Genomic DNA, 7878 nt, shown 5'->3' with positions numbered 1-7878 from the left:
AGCAGAGACGAATCCCCGGACGTGGAGCAGAATCAATAGAGAAGAGACGGAGAGCGGAACTCTCGAATACAGAACCCAGTAAGGATGGTGCCAACTGGGAAAGGCCTTTGTTCACCGGATGTTGATGCTAGAAGGGCCTTACCAGGTGCGACAGTGAGGGGAGGGTCTGCAGAACGCAGGGAGGGCCAGCTGTGCCCTGTGCCAGCCCCCAGGAGCTGCCCGCGTCACCCCAGGGCACAGGAGCAGCCCCAAGTCCTAATCCAGGACCCTCAGGGCAGCCCCAGGACCTAATCCAGGACCCTCAGGGCAGCCCCAGGACCTAATCCAGGACCCACCTTCTTCTGGGCCAATCCACAGGGCAGTGCGTGTGCTGCCACACAGCATGCCATAGACAGATGTACCCTAACCGGCATCCACAGACACGGACTGGGCAGCGGGGCAGCCGGACAGACGGGCCCCGAGACGCTCCCCAGGTTCCAGCCCCGCTGAGCGAAGCTAATTGCCGATTGGACGGCCGCCCCTGGCCGAGTCTGTAAAAATCATTTCCCGAATATTTACCCCAGCGAGCGAGCGAGGAGCGCGCCGTTATTGCTTCTCCAGTTGTGAAACGCGTTTCGCACTTTATAATCCTCTATGTGCTGCTCGCGCCGCTGGCTCGCCCACTCGCCGGCCTGGAAGGCTGACAACTTTTACAAAGTGTCCCTCCTGGAAAACATCTGGCCGGGCTCCAGGATGGCATTCCAGATGTTATGGCTTTAGCAGTCACACCAGTGGACAGCAGGCAGGCCGGCCGATGGTCCCCGAATCCGGCCGGGTGGGGGCGGGTCCCCTTCGGAGGGTCTCCGAGACAGAACACCAGCCTGGCCCCGGGGCTTGGGGAGGCGCATCCGCCCAGCACCCCAGGCCAGCGTTCATCCTCCGATGGGGAGGGGAGTGCTTCTGGACACGCGCCGGGCAAGGCCCTGGCCATGGCTTTGCCACAGTGAGGAGCAGCGGCCTTCCCTTCGCCTTCCGCTCAGAGTTTCGCTTCCCAACAAGTTACATAGGATCCAACTGGGGTGGGGTGGGGTGGGGGAGCCGAAGGGGGCCGCTCGGCCATTCCCTCCTCCCGCCGCCAATACCGGTCCTCCCCGCTAGGAGGAAGATGAAGGCGCCGAGTGGGTGCCGCTGAGCTACTTCTCCAGCCTAGGTTTGCCGGAAGGAGAGCTTAGCCTGGAGCACCACGAAGGAAGAGCTCGGCACCAGAATCTGCCCTGAGGGAGGAGCCGCGCCAGCGGGGGGCGCGCACACACGCACGCACGCACGCACGCACGCACGCACGCACGGAGGGCACGAGGAGGCGCATTCCAGAACGCGGCCCAATGGGAGTAAGAAGGAGCAGCGAGGACCTAGGGAGGGACGCGCCGCGATGCTCAGCTCCATCCCCAGGAGCTCCGGAGGCTTCCTGCTTCTCCTCTTGCTCCCAGGCACTGCTAGGGGTGCCCGGGAGGAGCCGGGCTCGAAGGATGAACCCCTTCCAGGACGGGAGCAGGGAATAGGCGGCAGCCCCGGGCTTGGGAAGAAGTTGGACGGTGTCGGGAAATACAGGACCGAGCCGGAGGCACGGCGATCCCCCACTGAGGCCACTTTCGGAGACCGAGTCTCTGCTTGATTTGGGTGGCCCCGCGGAGGGTGAGCCAGCCAGGTGGGCCCCGAAGGGAGATGAGGGAGTGGAAGGAGGAGAGCCTGGCGGCCAGGAGCAGCTGGAGGGAGGCTGGGAGGCGAGTCTTTCCGGCTCCCCCGCCATCTCTCACGGGAGTTTGAGATCAGCTCCAGAACACCCACATGCTACACACGCATACGTGCAGCACACGTACATCATACATATTTACATACATGTGTGCCCGTGTACATCTCCACTTCAATATATGCAGCTACAGACTCAGAAATCATGGTACGGAGAACATGGGACAGGGAGCACGATGTTGGAAATGGAGTTCGAATGGGCAGGTGGCTCGGCTTGTCTTCCCTCAGTTCTGTCATCTGTAAAATGGGTTCACAGTAGCAGCCCCCTGGGGGCTGGGCAGATTAGATGAGGTCCGAGTTGGCACATGCTCTGTGAGCCCTCCTCCTGGCCGGTCTTGTTCTGGGTTCCATAAACAGCTGAAATCCCCCTTCCTTAATGGCGCACAGTGGGAAGGAGTCCCGTGTGTGGTCCACAAGGGTCGGTCCATGTGCGAATGGCTCTTCGCTCCCCCACGAGAGGAATTTCCTGAATGGCTCCCCCCCCCATTCTTGGGAGCCTCCAGGGGCAGGCTAGACCCTTGGGGACCCCGGGCTGTTGGCCCCCCGCATCCACCGCTTCATCTCTGCCTTCTCGTAGGAGGGGCCTGGTGGCCAGATCTCTGAACTGGAGCCTGGAGAGCAGCTTTCGAATCCTGCTCTGGACTCGGGGGAAGTGTCCGGCCTTTCGGAGCCCCGGCGTCTTCTTGTAGGGAGCGGAGGTTGGCCAGCGCCTCTACTGCCTGCCTCGAGGATGCTTGGGAGAGCCTCATGTGCTCCAAGGCTGGGACCTTCCGTCTGCCCTCAGCCACTGACCCACTGTCTCCCCCTACAGCCTGGAGATCTGGGGGAGCCCTAAGGAGCAGCCGTCCCTTTCCCCGCCTCTGCCTCTCCTCCCCTCCCTGATGGGGCTGGGGTGCCTGTGTGAAGCCTCCCTCCCCCCAGCATTCCCTGGGGATGGGAACCGATGACCTGGGCCTGAGGACTCAAGGCCTGGATGGTGCTGCGTCTGGCAAGGAGGTGGCAAGAGCCAGGTGCTTGGAGAAGGGAGCCGACTCCCCCTTGGTCCTGGAACCCGGGACCAGCGAGTGGCACGTTGGCCTTTCCCGTCTGTTCAATGGGAGCGATGATCCCAGCACTCTGGCCACTCGTTCTCTGTCCGGGTGAGAGCCAGGACGGCGCTTCTTTTTCCCGGTTTTTATCCCTAGCCCTTGGCGCAGGGCCCGACACACCGCACGTGGGGGCTTGGTAAATGACCAGCCGCTCACCTCGCGGTCAGTCCCGCCAGCGGGGGCCTCACGTAGAATGGCTCCAGAAGGAAGGATCGCCGGACAGGACGCCAGGAATCTCCTGGGGGCGGGAAGAGCAGGGAAATGGGGCTACGGGCAGACCGCGCCGCCAGCGGTCCATGGGCTGCCACGGCCAGTTGGACGGAGCTCGCTGTCGCCCGGGAGCTCATCTCGCCGCGTCTTTCCTCCCCGAAGCATGTCGGGTCTCTCGCTGGTCAGAAGAGCCGAAAATGCTGGAAGAATTTGCTCAGGCTGCGTCGCGGCGGGCCGTGGAGCCCAATAAGCACAGACGCCAAGGACAAGCTCCGGGACAAGCGTCTGAGGGAATGAAAGTCCTGGCTGGGCCCTGAAGAGTCCTGAGAAGGGGCTGTTGTGGAGTGGGGGCAAAGGGGCCTGAAACGTTCCACCAGGAAGCGAGGGCTGAGGCGGGTGCCCTGGACGTCCCCCTCGAGGTGCCCGTCTCAGTCCTTTTCTGGTCCGAGTGGTCACTCCTTGTCAGGGAACTTCACTCGCCCTACGGAGCCCAGGGTTTCCCATCCTCCACTTTGGGAATGATGCCCAGCCTTGCCTTCAGCTGCTAACCAGCGATGCCCAGGGGCAGCCTGTAACATTCTCAGAGGGAAGCAATTAAATCCATTTTAATTTTAAAAACATTCCTGGCAGAATGCCAGGAAGTAGGTAGTGGGGGGGGGGAGTCCCTGGTGGGGGAACAAAAGCAGAAATTCCCAAATGGCTCCGGTTTATGGGCCAATGGACAAATGAAGGATTGGGGAGGGCCCCTGGCGTGACGAAGGACCTCGAGCTTGTGCCACATGCACTGAGCTCTGACTGCTTTAAAGGACGTATCATGGAAACGGGATAGAACGAGGCACAGGCATTTTCATCCAAGTAGGCTTCAGGTGAGTTTTGGATTTAATCAACCTACAAGCATTAAATGCCTACTGTGTGCCCTGTGCTGTGCCGGGACCTGAGGGTCCAAGACAGAAGGAGACAGGTGCTATCATTGAGCATCTTCCAGTCTAATCGACGGGTGTCTACACAGTAAAACAAGGGGGTTTCTGTTTGATCTTGGAGGGCGTGGCAGCAGCTGTAGTTGAGAGAACAAGAGGGGGACATGGCCAGACTTGGGACAAATGTCTTCCCTTTCACCCTTCCAGTGCTTCTGGGAGGTAGCCGTTTTGTTGTCTTCCCCATGTTACAGTTGAGAAAATGGAGGCAAAGAGAGATCAAATGATCCAGCTAGAAAGTGTCTGAGGCCAGGTCCTCGAACTCGGGTCTTTTAAACTCCAGGCTCAGCTTCCTATCTGCTGTACCATAGAGCTTCCTAATAATCACCCCCACCATAATAATAGCAGCTACCATTTAGAGAGTGCTTATTACGTGCCAGCGTCTATGCTAAGAGCTCTACGATAACCGTGTTATTTGTTCCTACAACAAACTTGGGAGGTAGGTGCTATTATCATACCCATTTTTATAGCTCGGGAAACTGAGGCAGAGGTTAAGCGACTTCCCCTGGTTCATTATGTTTCTGAGGCCATATTTGAACTCGGGTCTTCCTGATTCAAGATCTGGTGCTCTATGTACACCACCACCAAGCTGCCTCTACTGATGGAGCAGAGAACCTTGTGTGTTCACAAGAGAGTATGGTTCTACAGTAGGATATACTTGAATGGCTTAGAAGAGAAATAAGAATTGTGACAACAGAATTGATGCCCCACACAGCTGAAATAATTGGCATAACAGAAAAACTTGAATCCATGACAGCATCTTACTAGTGTTACGGGTTTTAAAAAATGTTGTGCTCTTTTGGGAGAGCTGTAATCGCTAAGATATTTCTACATGTCTTATCATTGAGATCTTCGTGGTTTGCTTGTGAAGCCAGGCTTTCTTTTCATGTTGCTTTTTTGTTTACTTCTCTTCTTCCAGATTGTTCTTCCCTTCTGCATATTTGCAATCACATCAGTATGCAAGAAATAATACATGAAAACTTCTCAGAACTTCTGAATATAAAAGGCAATATTATTGGAAAGAATTCACAGACTTCCTCCATAAAAAAAACCTATGCTACAATCAAATAAGTTAATTATTCTTCTGACAAACAACAATTCTCCAACAGACCAGGAGAAAGACCTTCAAATATAAAGGAAGGGAAAATTTGAATACACAAGACTACTCTGTACTCACCAGAAACCAAAGAAAAGAATGGAACAGTGTGTTCCAAAGAACTCTGGACATCAAGATGCAGCCTGAGGGAACCTACTCTGTACATATGAGCTTAACCACTAATGGAAAAGGGGGGATATTTAATAAAAAGAGGCACTTGTGGCATTCTTAGAAAGGAAAAACAGATCTGAAGAGATTATTTGCTTCTCACTCTCCTTAGACCACAAGAATACAAGAAGGCTAAACAAATACAGGGTACAATGACAATAACAAGAAGAAAATAACAGAACTGTGAAAGGATTTCCCCCCCTAAATGTACACAATGAAACAAGGGTGAGAACAAAAGCCAAATAGAAATGGTGGTGGACAAACAGGCCTGAAATATCATGGACTAAACCTCCTAATGTCCTATCTCTATGCGGATCTGTGTGTTTGCTTTTGTTTTTGTAGAACTACTTACTGAATAGGAGTGTGCTTAAGAGGGGGGGAGGGGAAGAAGATGCCCCCAATCAAATAAAATGCTAACAATAAAGGGGGAAGATGTGTCCTAGTCCTTCAGAATAAAGAGAGCTTGAAGGAGAATGAGTGAGGAGACAAAGGGGAGAAATCTTGCCTCTGTGGTAGGATGGGCTACTTCTATGGGGGAAAAAAAAAGATATTCTAGCAGGGGAGGGAGACGCCTTACCATGGACATTATCTGCAAGGATTCCAACAGCCAGAAGAGTAGAAGGGCATTGCCCCAGGTAGGAGATTTGGAGGCCAATGAGGAAAACATGACCAAAGGGAAGACAAAGGTAAATAGTGATCAATAAGGAGAGAGAGAGAGAGCAAGCTTCCGTTCTCTGCCACCCCCTTAGGATTTCTAAGGATAAGTCACATAACATGAAAAAGGGAGCCAAGGAGAAAATGTCTTCGATTTAGGAACAAAGAAACCCTGTGGAAGCTTTAATTCCTTGAGGCAAAAAGAGTCTAAAAGGGTCGGGAATCAAAGAATAAAAGTGTGTAATAGAAAGAGAAATCATGAAGAGAGTGAGGCAAGGCAAAGAGAAAGTAGGATGGGCTGCAATCTGCATTGCTGGAGGGACAGCTGGTATGGAAGGTCTTAAAGACATCACAATATCAAAACCATTTAAAGCAATGATTGTTTTGTCATGGTTGCTGCCATTGTGGTCATCCTTATCATCATCATCATCATCATTTTGATCTTCTCTAAAGGCTTGATGGAGTTCAGATAGAAATAGCCTCTGGACAAACAGCGCGTTGTTTTTGAAGATTTGCCATTATTATTTTTTATTATTAATAATTATTCCAAATGTTATCGATCACCTAAGGTGGTAGATGCCCCAATTCCATGATCTGTCCTCCATTGGCTATATTATCTTTCAGTGAAGTAGGGAAGCACCTTGGACCCCCTCAAGCCTGGCATCTAGGACAATGGTGCTCAGCCTGCTGGTCCTCTGGGCACAGGGAGCCCTCATGGCTTCCTCGGTCCATCTGGGGGGTCCTGTGCCACCAGGATTTTGAAAGAGCTTGAGATCAAAGGGTCATCGATTCAGAGAGGAAAGGCCTCAGAGACGATTAAGTCTAAACTCCCATTTTACAGATGAGGAAAGCAAGGCCAGAGAGTTCAAGTACTTGGTCCAAAGACACACGAGTGGGAGATAGCAGGGCTGGGATCAATGCATTGATGCCACGTTGCCTCAACAGAACATAAGCTCCCTGAGGTCCGGGAATATGTTGACTTCTCTTACAATAATAAAATCCAAAGTAATTTGGGGGCTATTCTGGGAGCACGAGGACAAAAACAAAAGGGAGTTTATTTCCACAGAAAAGACCAATTTGCCCTTCAGTGGTGACCCCAGTTTTTCAAAGTTCTTTCCAAGTAATGAGTTCATTTAGTCCTAACAACAATTCTGTGCAGTAAGGGCTACAGCCATCATTTTGTAGGATTTATAGGAGGGCTTGGTGTTAAGTGACTCACCAGCACAGCTAGGGAGGGTCAGGGCAAGATTTGAACCCAAGGTTTCCTGATTTCAAGTCCAGTGGTCTGCCCACAATGGTCCATCCATGCCTTGTACTTTCTGGGCTCTTGATAATCAATGAACAAATCAATCATCATGTATTGATTAGGTCACTGACGGTGATGATGATGGGGATGGGGATGGTGGTGGTGGTGGTAGACAACAATCACTGAGGCAGCTAGGTGGCACAGTGGATAGAGCCCTTAGCTTGAAGTGAGGAAGACCTGAGTTCAAATGGAACCTCAGACACTAACTGGATGACCCTGGGCAAGTCCCTTTCTCTGCTTCTCAAGGTTGTTGTGAGGATCAATGAGATCCTGTTGGTAAAGGACATGGCCTGTGGTAGGTGCTATCTGAATCCCCCTTCTCTCCCCACTAAGACGCTTTAGGGACTCTGCAAGGTGCTCCTCGGGGCTGTTGGTGGAGCTGAGTGGAATTACTCCTGGACCTCAGGTTCCTAATCTGAAAAATGGGATTATAATTCTTGTGCTCTCTTGCCAGCAGCATGGGGCTGGAGGGGCTGGATAAGCCTTCAAGGGCCTTGATATCACCCCCTGAAGCCCACTTTAGAGAACTGGGTTCCCTCCTTTGGAGACGTGTGTGAGCAGCTACCATCCGTCATCATTGGTCTTGTCCTTTGAATG

At 52.8% G+C, this 7878-nt stretch overlaps 1 long non-coding RNA gene across 1 annotated transcript; it reads left to right on the top strand.

The window, feature by feature from the left end:
* The first annotated feature begins 935 nt into the window (after window positions 1-935).
* On the top strand, window positions 936-5395 carry LOC103105768 (uncharacterized). Its single transcript, XR_001626550.2, has 2 exons — window positions 936-3949; window positions 4977-5395. It is a non-coding gene; the product is annotated as an uncharacterized LOC103105768 (long non-coding RNA).
* Window positions 5396-7878: the final 2483 nt, after the last annotated feature.

The sequence above is a fragment of the Monodelphis domestica genome, chromosome 1 (genome assembly GCF_027887165.1).
Source record: "Monodelphis domestica isolate mMonDom1 chromosome 1, mMonDom1.pri, whole genome shotgun sequence".
NCBI classification, from domain to species: domain Eukaryota; kingdom Metazoa; phylum Chordata; class Mammalia; order Didelphimorphia; family Didelphidae; genus Monodelphis; species Monodelphis domestica.
The sequence above is the reverse complement of the archived record's forward strand: the minus strand, read 5'-3'. Positions and strand labels throughout refer to the sequence as shown.